Source organism: Mus pahari, chromosome 17 (assembly GCF_900095145.1).
Source record: "Mus pahari chromosome 17, PAHARI_EIJ_v1.1, whole genome shotgun sequence".
Lineage (NCBI taxonomy): Eukaryota > Metazoa > Chordata > Mammalia > Rodentia > Muridae > Mus > Mus pahari.
The window spans coordinates 56,803,640-56,816,436 of NC_034606.1; the positions used below are offsets into that span (position 1 = coordinate 56,803,640).

Here is a 12,797-nt window from a genome sequence, read left to right on the forward strand (position 1 = left end):
TGCTACTCAACAGAGGAATCGTTCCTAGGACAAAAACCACTTGCTTCGCCTAGAGCAAATAATAAGGTTTGAAAGAGAAGTAATAACTTGGGAAATAATGATGCATTCTGGTAGAATTAAGGCAGCTTTATGCAGTATAAAACCTGCCTCTCGAATCGATGACCACATAAGAGGGAGACAACCAGCTAGAAGGGAGCCTAGGCACAGAGCCAACTTCAGATAGCAAATTGCCAAATAGCAAGTCTTTCAGGAAGTGGAATGATTTTGTCACCTAAAGACTAAGCAACAGTTTCTCACCTGAAGAACAAGTGGCGGCCACATGCTTAGATTTGGCAGGAGGTCCTGCTGTTTCTTCTAGTTTGTTCTTGTGAGCTGAGATATTTGTTCTGCACACCTCTCATGTCATAGCCATAGCCTCAGAAGAATGGTAAGAGGAAAGTTGCATTTCTGGCTACGGTAGAACACTCAGTAAGAATCAGTCCAGAAACTTGAATTCTACATACTTTATACCTAAGTGGACCAACAAGGTTTAGGGCTGCCAGTTTCTCACAAACGTATGAGAACTTCAATAAATACAGCATTAAGTTCAAAAGTAGCATATATGTGTGTGCTGGATAGTTTTATGTCTACTTCATATGAACTAAAGTTATTTTAGAGGAGGAAGCTCAATTAAGAAAACGCCTCCAGAATGGGATGAGGAACTGTGGAAGAAGCAATGAGGTGAGAATGTGTATGTGTGGGGGGGTAAGGGGCAGTGGGGAGTGGTGACCAAGCCAACTCAGTCAACAGGGTCTCAAGGGAGGGAGTGAGAATTGAAAAGAAAAAGGCAATTAGACAACATTATAACATGGCTCCAGCCAGTGATGAGGCTGAAGCGGGTTGATTTTCTTCCAAGTCTGCTTTTATATCATTCTAGGCATATCCAAAAACCATGGTCAGCTCTCCTATAGTAAACAAGGAGATCACACAAGATTATAATCAAGCAAAGTAGTAAGCCAAAGGGTCACACAAGGTAATAGTTAAGTAAAGTAGTAAGCAAAGACATCACACAAGGTAGTAATTCAGCAAAGTAGTAAACAGAGCCCCATGCTCACTGTACCTAATATTCTTATCTGAGCCTACATCCTTGTCCGAGCCCAGTGACAAATGCCAAATTCGTAGAAGTGGCACCAAAAGCTCTCAACAGGGGGGCAACAACTGGAATGTAAATAAATAAGATAATTAAAATTAAAAATGCCTTCATAATTAGTGATGGATGGGGGAAGGCCCAGCCCACTGTGGGCGTTACCATCCCCAGGGCCAGCAGTCCTGGGTGCCATAAGAGAGCAGGCAAGGCGGGATATGAAGAGCAAACCAGTTAGAGCAGGACCCCTCCATGGCCTCCACACCCGCTACTTCCATGTTCTCTACCTGTTGGAATTCCTGTCCTGACTTCCCGCAATGATGAACAGCAATGTGGAAGTGTAAGCCAATACAACCCTTTCCTCCTCAGCCTGCTTTTGGTCATAGTGTTCCATCACACTAACTAAGGCAGTATACTTCCAATAACTTATCTCATATATACATACTGTGAAATGTCGCCCTTAACTGGAGTGATGTATCTGTTTCCTCGCTAAGTCCATTTTGTGTTACTATGACAAAATATCAGAGACTGGGCATTTTATAAGAAAAAAAAAAAGACCCTTTGATTTTTATTGTGTTTATTGGAGACTGAACTGCCTCAGTCAGGTTAGTTTGGTATATGCACCACAGGGAGAGAGCATATATTTGAGAGGCCATAGGCTTGGTTTCCTTTAAAGAAACCAATGTAAGTGAAGCAGACATTATTCTTGTCTGTAGGGGGCTTCTCCATCTTAGCCCGGTTCAGTGTCCCATTACCTCCCATTACTGTTACATCATTACATACGGGAAAGATTCCCAACTCACACACTAGCCTTTCTGGTACAGTATATCCAAACCACGCCACACATCCTCTGTCTGAGTATCTAACGCCATAGTGTTTTTATGTTTTGTTTGTTTGTTTGCTTTTGTTTTTTTTTTATGAAGGCTCCTCATCAACTACCAAAGAGGGAAATAGTTTTATTGCAGTCCCGGGCAGCCATCCTGATCAATCCTATATAGTCTTGCCTTTAAAAACTTCACTTGTAACGAAGAGAGACATAGCAACAAATGTATGTAACACAGTAGATGATTACAATCCATTTATGAATGAAGAATGTGAGAACGGAAACAGGCGGCTAAGTTTGCAGGGAAGGTTGGAGTCCATCTGATGGCAAATGGGGGTGGGGCGCGGGGTTGGAGAACCGGAAGCCAAAGGTCGAAAACAAGCAGCTATGGAGGTGAGAACCCGGGCCCTATGGCTGCTCTAGTTTTCTTAGAAGCCTGACCCTGCTTTAGTTCATGTCTTAAATGAGCCACAAATGTTTTGTGCAAATGTTTTATGGCGGAGGGTCTGTGCACCGAAGGAATGGAGGTTGAAACAGCAGACAAAGAGGATCACTTTGATCCCTAGCGGGGTTGCAAGTCTAGGGAGAGGTTGCTAGAAGGAATCCCTGGCCCCTGGTTCTTCTGTGAGGAAAAAAAAAAATCGAACATATCTTTGATAATGAGGGATGCCATCAGAGAAATGGATATAGAAAATGTAATAAGTATGCCAGTCATAATTGCTCCAGGAGGACGCCAGAGAGGGTGATGAAGTAAACCTGGCTCTACTTGCGATTGGTTGGCCTCACATGGTAAAACTTAGAGAAAGGCTACCAAGGCCAAGAAAGCTAGAAGCAAACAGCAGCTCCCAAGTCTGCATAGACCTCTCTCCAGATACCATAAGCCTTAGCGTTTCATACTTTCTGCAATGAGCATGGTTTGTTGCTTTGTATTGGCTTACTCATGGTACACACTCTCAGATGAAGATGTCTGCAGAGAATATTCTCTGGAGACAGTGTCTTCTTTGAGCCTGTGTTGGTTTGGGCCCTTAAGCACACTTGTGAGAACCATTTAAAGACCCCAGCCTATTGCATCCCTGACCTTTCCCTCAAGTAAGGATCACATTTCCCTGTTTTGTTTGAATCTTCTGTATTTGTTTTTTGGGTTTTGTTTTGTTTTGTTTTAGGTTGCTGAGAAGGTGGAACATAGAAATTAAATCCAGTTATTTCAAATATACACTGGATATGCCGATGCCCTGTTCTGAGTTCCGTTCTGTGTTTGCTACCAATGAATACTAATAGCAGACAGTTAACTTTTTCACCCCTGTACACCCACACTTAGTTTTCCGTTTCTCAAGGCAGCTGAAATCTACTGAATACGGCAGATATTAGTTGCTTAAGTCTCTTCTAACAAATTGCTGTTGCAATACCACAATAAATAATAATTTCCTCATTTGAAACAACAAAATGTTTTAGAACAGTTACCATTTATTCTCACAAGGTTCTGGAACATCGACAGTTTAAATGGTAATGCTGGGTGATGGTTGAGGAGGGAGCAGAGCTGTCTGCTCTAGCAACCTCAGACGCTGCCCTTCCTTGTTTCCTCCTCCAGCAGTGGCTGGGCGCCCCCGGCAGATGGCTGGACGCTGCAATCTTCATGGCCAGTGCCTCAAACGTCTCCTGCTGCGTCTTCACATCGCCATCTGCTCTACGCAACACAATCCTCTCTGCCTCCTTCTTACAGGAATCCGTGTGATTGCATTTGGGACACTCCAGCTGGATAATCCATGATAATCTTCCCTCTCAGGAGCCTTGAATTAATCACACCTGTGTAGACTGTGTATCCGAGGGCAGCCGCCACAGGTTCAGGTTCGGGGGATGCAGAAGAACCATTTTTTTCAGACTGCTGTAATCTCTTGGCTACATTTGAGCTGCCTGGAGCAAGCCAGGCTTTGTTATAGTTTATCAGTTTAAGGTGTAGATAGAATTTGTATTCTGAACTCAAGGACTCTCTCTGGATGTCCATTCTGGCCTTTTGTGTTATCGTAGGGGGATCGCCACAACACGAGAAACTATTGCTGCAGCATCAGGAAGTCTGAGAACCACTGCTCTAGAGGGAACAAAAGAACTGCAACTTGAATGGGCTCCCCAAGTTCACAGCATTAGAAATCCAGTCCCTAGCGCGCACACAGTCATTAAGGACCATTAAAGGCAATAGTGTGCAAGGGCAGCCCCAGGAGCTGATTGACACTGTCCCCAGGACCAGGTTAGTCATTGCTGGAGTGATGTGGTGCTTAATTTTGATTATCAACACAATATGGTTTAGAGTTGCTATGGAAACAAATCTCAAGGCCTGTCTGGGAGCCTATCTAGAATTGGTTAATTGTGATAGGAAGACCATCCTAAATATAGGTGGTAGCATTCCTAGGGCTGTGCCTGGACAGAATAAGTAGAAGATAAGTGAAGTTCTCTGCCTCTGCACTATGGTGTGATGTGACCAGGGACCCTAAGATCCTGCCCTGTGAATTGCACAAATAAGCTTTGGTCCTTAAGTTTCTCTTGCCAGGTATTTTATTATCACTACATGATGAGTGACGATGCCAGTGGACTCAGTTGAAGGTCAGTCTTTCCAACTGTCTCCTCCTTCCTGTTGGTTTTGCGCCTTCCATCTTGGCATGATGTTGAACAAAGCTTTCCCCAGATACAAGGTCTGGCCTTTACGATATCCATAACTGCTATTTATAAATCACTCACTTGCAGGTACTCTGCCGCCAGCACAAGGAACAGGGACAAGGGGCCTAATGTTCAGTTCTCCATCTACCACAGGCGGCAGAAGTACCCATTATGTTGAAGAGTCATTCTGAAAATAGGATGTGCAGTGTCTAAAGTGGCAGTTAAATCGAGAGAAAGAGTGTGTTTATCTTGGTTGAGTGTAGGGGTTGGTTAATAGCCTCTCACCCCCAACTCTTGGGGAACAAAAGAATAAAGCCATAACTTGACACCTAATTACCCATACGGCCTTCCACATGAGATCTACGAATTAAAAGACATTGAGGACATATCAGCTTTGTTGTTGCTGTTTTTTGTTGTTTTGTTTTGTTTTTTATTTTTTACTTATTATTTTATGTAAGTACACTGTAGCTGTCTTTAGACATACCAGAAGAGGGTGTCAGATCTNANTATGGATGGTTGTGAGCTACCATGTGGTTGCTGGGATTTGAACTCAGGACCTTTGGAAGAGCAGTCAGTGCTCTCACCTGTTGAGCCATCTCACCAGCCCCGATATATCAGCTTTGACTAAAAAAGTAACAGGTCTTTTGTTGCATTATACATTGATTTCTATTATAAACATGAGATAATAGTAATAGATTGGTGTCAGACAGTGGCAGCCGTGTGAAAATACTCTAGTAATAAAAGCAGGTGGATTTTCTGCAAGTTCCCCTTTCGGGGACACAGGGGATTACTGCTGAAACATCAGGAATTCTGACCTCATACTTAATCTCCAGAAAAAATTGCAGTGGTTCTGGGTAAGACGCATGTTGATCGAAATTCCAATATTTGGTATTTGAAAACCACTTGATGGTATTGTCTCCTAGCATAACACACTCACAGAGAGTGTGCATGTGCGTGTGTGTGTGTGTGTGTGTGTGTGTGTGCGCGCGTGCGCGCGCGTGGATGTGTTTGTTCCTGGGTGTGGGTTGCATGCTTCCTGCTGTGTGCATCTCCTTGTCTGAGTTTCCCAATTGCCTCTGAAAAGCTAGGTCAGTGGGCTGATGAGATCTGAGATGCTGACGACTGGGAGATGCTGCAGGCTGTGTTTAGCAGGATTCTTCAAAGCAGTGGGCAGAACGTCGATTGCCATCCTGATGTGTCCAGTGTAGCCTTGAATTTTGATTGGTGGCGGGAGGGGGGGAGGTTGGAGGAGGAAGCACACCTTTCTCTACTCCCCTCTTCTTTTTCACACCAGGCTACCTTGGGAATTACTCTCTTGGGAAGCTTCAGAGTGAGGAAATGGTGGGTGGGGCGGAGGAGAGAGGAACGGAGAACTCTGGGGAAAACTAGATGCTGTTGTGGTTTCCTTAACACTTACTGAGGTTCAATAAGTGGTTGGGAGGAAATTGGAATGTTTGAGGAATGAGGGCCAATGCATCGTGGAAAAAAAAGGGGGGCTGGGAGTGGGGTTCAGCAGAGCAGAGAGCAGTGGCGCAATGAAATATCCAGGGAGAAGAAGGCAGAACTCTGTGACTGCTTAGGAACTTGGATCTGTCCATGGAGAGAGCAGAATTGCGCCGTGCGACTTTGCAAGATGTCCGGATAGGTTATCCACCTTGAGACCAGGGTGAGGCAATCCAGACTGTGTTTCCAAGGATACCCCCCCCCCCCTTGCTCTAGTGAGGGAACTAGCCTGGAAAGTGAACGTGCTCATGTGGCTTCCCATCAGCTTCCTTCATGCCTCAAGTACCAGACTCATTAGCTGTGATCACAGCCTCATGGAGCAGATCCCAGGCTTAGATACTGATTGTGCCCTGCGTGATCTCTAATGTAAGAGGGGTGCTTTCACGCGTTTTGTAAATATGGGAAAATGAATATACCAATGTAATTGCTTTGAAAAAACAATTTTACCATCATTAAGAAGATGATTTGGGGAGAATAAAGGGAGGGAGCTGGACAGGACCCATACCAGATAAATTTATGGAGTGGAAAAAATAATGATTGTTTGGTCTTACAAGCTGGGTTCTGTTTGGGTCTAGATGTTCACGGGTGCAAGTATCTAGTCCTGTCGCACATCTATTAGGATTACGCTCAAGCTCCGAATTGTAACAGCACAGAGCCCAGAGTATGTGAAATTGGTTTAGCAAAAAGCAAACTCTTGTGCGGCAGGCATTGCTAGCATTTCTATGTAAATAGAAACAGATGCACAGATTTTGTTCTCCGAGGAGAGCCGTCACAAAACCCAGGGAAAGTACCTTATTTGAAAAATATATAAGCCTGATGGGATAGAAATAATCTTAATAACTCTTTGTGTGCATGCACACACATGTTTAGGAAGTCAGGAAATACATAAGCAGCACTGTGTGCTTAGAAAGAAGTAACCTCCATAAAAGCCAGTTTATCTTAGCTCACCCATAACATATCTATAATACTAATACTTGTCCAGTGAAGAATGAAGGGATAAAAAGAGGTGGAGGGATAAATAGGATAAAAAGGGATAAATGGTGGAGTTTTTAGTAGTCTTCTCATTGACTGTTTCCATGCTCAGGAAACTGTGAATATTCAGTATTTTTTTTCCCTTTCATTTTATGCTTTCTCCTCCCAGAGGAGAGTGTATTGGAAGACAGCACAAAACCCAGGTAGTTTAGATTTATTAAACAATCAAGAGATACTAACATTGAAAACACATTCCCTACCAGGCTGTTTGCTAATTTTGTCCTGCCAAGCTCCCGTTCCAAGTTCTGCATCTCATTGTTGCTGAGCTCTGTTACAGGGCAGAAAATATGGATGGCACGGGACAAGCGCACCGTAATCCAGGAATTTGGTGCAGTTCAGTAGGAAAACTGGAGTGTGTATTAAGGACGGGGATATGAAGCTAGCAGGCATCTTACGGAGGGCGGAGGAACAACTCAGGAGCTGTTGACACTTTGTAGCATTAGCAAGAAGATCTCTGGCAAACAGATGGAATCAATTGTTCCTTGTAAATTACACCCCCCCTTCCTCTTCAGTAAAGACTGAGTCTTACAGTGATGTGAAGAGAATATGGCAAGATGAACCCGATGGTATTAAAAATCTGAGCACTGACCATCTGCACTTAGCTTTGGGTAGCATCAGCTTTCTCTTTGGTCCAGGGGGCTGGTCTTTTACCAACCCATCCACGTACATCCATTCTTTCTTATGTTCAGCATGCGTTAAGGTGGCTAGGTAGAAGACAAATTGGGCTATTTGGAAGAAGTGGGTATCTTCTTTCCTCATTAGGTCCTGAGAGAATACACACTCTACTCCAATTTTATTTACAGTTCTCCTTGGTCTTTCACTAAGGAGTCCCTCGGGTATAGCTTTCTGGTTCGACCTGGATAGATAGCACAGGTGACACTTGAGCACAAAGGCTTTTTGCCCTCTTAAAAACAGGCTTGGGACCCCCCAGCTGTCTGATTTCATATATTCCCCCGGAACTTGAGTACGTGAGAGACTGGTTATCAGTCAGTATTTTGCCATGCCTTTAAACACTTGTCACCCACGGAATTGCCCATGGCAAAATGTCTCCGTTTGCTTTACTCTGAACGTTTATTTTATAGCATTTTCCCCCATTTTAATACAGGACCCTATATAGGCAAATCTTGGCTAAATGGAATATAGAGTTTCTGCAATTTTTGCTGTAAGGAAATCTTTCATGACCTATGTGGTCAATGGTAGGCAACTGCAAAGGAACAAAATCTCCATTTCCGATTTTACTGTGATTTCTCTCCACTTAATTGTGCATCCCATTTTCCGTTTCTCCACTGAAGTCCATGTTCATACCAAGGATTTGTTTGCTTCTGCTGGTGCCCCTGGTTAAATCTCCAGGAGCAGAGAATCTCTTTTGGAAAGTTCCAGAGATCTGGCTTTGTCAGATCCTCCCTCCCTCTTGGAACCTTTAACGGCAGGTTCTCAGGGTCGTTTCCCTCCTCAGAGGCCCTCTGACCCAGAAGCAGAAGGGTTTCAAACCGCGGACTACAAGGACTCTTCGCTGGTGGGCTCAGAAGCGAAGAGTCAGTCCACCGCACCGAAACCCCAGAGTTGAGAATGACATCTCCTCTGTCCAATCAACGGTGCGAGTTTCCCTCCGGTCCCCGCCTCCCTCTCCCCGCGGCCCCAATAAGTGCACTCTGAGGCCCGGGCTACTGCTGTCAAGTAGCTAGGGTGGGCTCCGCCTAGGCGAGGAGTGGCGCTGGTGGGAGATGCGCTCCCAGCTGTTTGCGGCGGGAGCGGGAAAGCTGTAGGGCCAGGCAGCGAGGAGGCGACAGGAGTGGGGAACAGGTAGGAGGCAGGCTCGCCCTTCCGCAGAGCGCAGGGAAGGCGTGCTTCCCAGAGGCCACCCAGCCCCTGCCCCGCCCTGGTTACCCCGGCTCCCGGGGTCGCTGTAGCTGCCACCGCGACACCTATGACACAAATCAGAAGATGGGATGGAGCGGGTAGTGATGGTCTGGATGCCGCCGGAGCCGGGGTGATGCACCGGGAAGGGTTGCTGAAAGGGGCCCCAAGGGGCACTGCGTCTGGGCAACTTTCCTCGTAGACGCGGCAGCTTGTCTGTGGGGTCGGGCCTGGGGTTTGCCCTGTGGATGAGGTTGGGGGCTGGGGTCGCAGACGTGCCAGCTGAAGGAGCCTCAGGTCCTGTGAGCTCTTCAACTGCTCTGCATGCCGGGCGCTGCCTGCTCCCCTCCCCCGCATCTGCGGGGTACCCTCCAGCGCAGCGCTGGCTGCTGGTGCTGGCCGTGAGGAAGGCAGGGGCTTGTACTTCCCCTGACTAAAAAACCAGCTCCCTTAGGGCTTGGTGACTGGGGAGAATCTCCGCATTTTCTAATGAATCCAATCTGAAGAAAAGCCAAGGTACCTCCTCCACAAGGTTCTGCGGATTGGGCAGGGCAGAAAGGCAGTTTCCCACTGGCCTCACTGTTTCCTATTGGGAACTACCACTTCATCTAGTCAAGTGACTGTGTCAGGATGGGCTCCAAAGCATCCTCCCTGGGTGACCGCATTTGGGCACTGGGTGTTGGCCCAGGGCCAATTCCGGCTGGAATCAGATTGCTGGTAGCAGTAGGGAGAAGAATTGCAGGGAAATCAGACACCCTGCTGGGAAAAAAATCCTGGTTAGGGGTGGGGGTGGGGGAAGGAATGGTGGGAAAGAAGCAAGAAGTGAGAGGTGTAGCCATTTCTGGCTGTCCTTTTTTTCCCCCACGCCAAATCCAGCATGGGCATCAGTATGTGTGCCTGTGTGTGCACATCTCCAAGGTGGAGGAGCTATATATAGCTCCTGCGCAGCCAGCCGGTTTCTTTGCTGCTGAGCAGGCTGCCTTGGTCTCCTCAAGCAATCTGCAAGCACAGGGTGGGAGGGGTAAAATAGAATCAAATTCTTCATTAGGGGAAAAGCCGGGGAAGAGAGAAACTCAGAGTAACAACCTCCCCCCGCCCCCCGCGCCGCTACCTTCACACTCGGAATAACGTTTCTGTAACATACAGAAAGGGATGCATTCCAAAATTATTTTGAATGAATTTCTGGGTTTTATCCCGCGTTTTTTGGATTCATGGTGCATATCGACCATTGCAGCTTGAAGCATAACAGGCATCACGTTAGTATATATCTTATCTACAATATTTTATTAACTCGTTGGTGCATAATATTGTGCACATGCTTGTATATCTTGGCTAATTGGAAATAAATGCATTTGTGTGGTAACTTGTGGCTAGCTACTCTCTGGGGTCTGGAAAGGACCCACCCACTTTTCAGGATGCAGGATTGTGGAACTAGTATGACCATCTGAGACAGTTTTAATATAGTTCCTTGGACATATCTTTCTTGTGACATATTTATTTGTGCTGACGTGATATTTCAAATGTATTTGTATTGCATGGACTTTCTTTTATACATGTTTGTACATTTTTTTTCCGTAAATTCGAAAAATTGAGATTCAGGAGGAACAAATGGTGGGCTTAAAATCTGTCACAAATCTCAACTCTACTATTACTAAAGCCTACTGTGCATTCCTCTTCAAATATCAGAGAGTCTGCAGTTTTCCATAATCATTAGTTCCTGTAATAAATTTAAATAGTGTTGATATCGGCAATAACATGTTCTGGGGTAACTTTTTCTTTCTTTATATGTTTCAGAATTAATTTCTGAACTCCTAGATATTCTAATGTATCATAGGGGGCTGGTGTTGAATTTGTCACCCTGACTGCCTGATTATCTCTGATTCGAGGAGTGTTTCATTCTTAGATTCACTCTTATGGTATTCCAGGAAAGAATAGCAGGGTTGACACCTGGGCTTTTCAGGAAGCTTTTCTTAAATATGTGAGCATGTTTGCACTGTGGGAGTGGGAACACAGTAGACTGTGAATAAGCAGAGCTATTACTGATTATTATACAGGATCCACATTTATCAATTACATGCCATTTTTAAAGCCACAGCTTGGATCTCCCTGGAAGATGATACATGTGGAAACCTTATCCATCACACGTAGTCTTATGCTGCTTAACCTTATGTAGTACCTGTTTTATTATCTAGATAGACAAAGAAATGCCTTTCTGGAAAAAAAAAAAAACAGTTTTACTAATTAACATTTTTTTTTTGAGAAAACTAGAATCACCTAGAAAGAGGGAACCCCTGTTGAAATCACTCTCACTGTCTTAGTCAGAGTTTCTATTCCTGCAGAAAACATCATGATCAGGAAGCAAGTTGGGGAGGAAAGGGTTTATTGAGTTTACACTTCTACATTGCTGTTCATCACCAAAGGAGGTCAGCACTCGAACTCAAGCAGGTCAGGAAGTAGGAGCTGATGCAGAGGCCATGGAGGGATGTTACTTACTGGCTTGCTTCCCCTGGCTTGCTCAGCTTGCTTTCTTATAGAATCCAGGTATAGCACCACCCATGATGGGGCCTCCCACCCTTGATCACGAATTGAGAAAATGCCTTACAGCTGGATCTCATGGAGGCATTTCCTCAAGGGAGGCTCCTTTCTCTGTGATAACTCCAGCTTGTGTCAAGTTGACACACAAAACCAGCCAGTACACTCACCCTGTCTTGTTCACTCGGTATTTTCTTACTTTCTAATTGATGCAGGAGTGCTCAGCCCACTGTGGGCAGCACCATCCCCACTCAGTGGGGCTTAGGCTATAAAAGGAAAGTAGCTGAGCTAGCCAGAGAAAGGAAGTTAGTTAGCCTTCTTTGCTTTGTTCAGTGTATTATCACAGCAAACCCCGCCACCAAACAAACAAACAAACAATAAACAACAAAAACAAAAACAACCAACCAACTAGCCAAACAAACCAGGACATCATGACCCATATTGTTTTACAATTACCACACTGAACGTTTTAGGCAGGCTCAAAGACAAATGCTGAAAACCCATCATCATAGCAAATTATTCACATCAGTGTTGCAAAGGATTTGAGGCTTATCTATTTGTCAATAGAGAGCAGAATTGAGGGCTGCTTTTGGAAACTCTGTCTCCATTATCCTGCCCTTGATGACTCATGGCTAATGTGTGGGGTGTTTCTGTATTCTTACCCCAGAATGACTCAGTTGTCTAACACAGGTGATGACTAGGTTCTGTTTTTACCATATAGTCTTCCTTGTGCACCACACACCCAACCAGAGAGTTTGGTAGAAGATAGATTAGATTTCTACAAGTAAGAGCATTCTACCTTACCCCACCCCAAACCCAAATCAACAAATATGAAGTCATCACTGGTCCTTGGGACAATCCCCAAGTTCACTGTCTCCTCCTTCCCCAGCTCTCTCTCATCTCTGGTCCTCACCATAATAGTCAAAGTGAATTGGCTGCATTTTCCATGATACATGCATTACGCTGCCTCCACGCCCATCAACATGCTCTATTCTCCGCTATAAACAATCCATCTACTGTGTATGTACTTATCTAATCTCTTGATGCCTTTAGTCAAGTGCTACCATCTCTACACACAAACTGTCTACCCTCAGCATCATCATATCCTAGAAACTATGTTCTCAAAGTCAATGGGAAGCTCCCTGCTTGACCAGTGTGGTGTCTGTTTTCTGCTTATTACCAGTCTGTTCTTCCCCTCTGACAACTATTGTCCATGGTTTTTCTCCTCTTCCCCCAAATTTCATTTATAGACACCACAATCATCTGTTGTCAAGTTTT

The 12,797-nt window shown here is 45.0% G+C and overlaps 1 protein-coding gene across 2 annotated transcripts in view; it reads left to right on the forward strand.

Annotated features, from left to right (window-relative positions):
• The first annotated feature begins 8,779 nt into the window (after positions 1–8,779).
• Positions 8,780–12,797, forward strand: part of Cntn1 (contactin 1) — a 288,900-nt gene continuing 284,882 nt past the window's right edge. Inside the window, exon 1 of one of the 2 annotated variants that reach the window (XM_021216386.1) lies at positions 8,780–8,933. The gene's annotated coding sequence lies outside the window, so the exon portion shown is untranslated. The remainder of the gene's footprint in view (positions 8,934–12,797) is intronic. The other variant, XM_029548012.1, reaches the window with a different exon arrangement.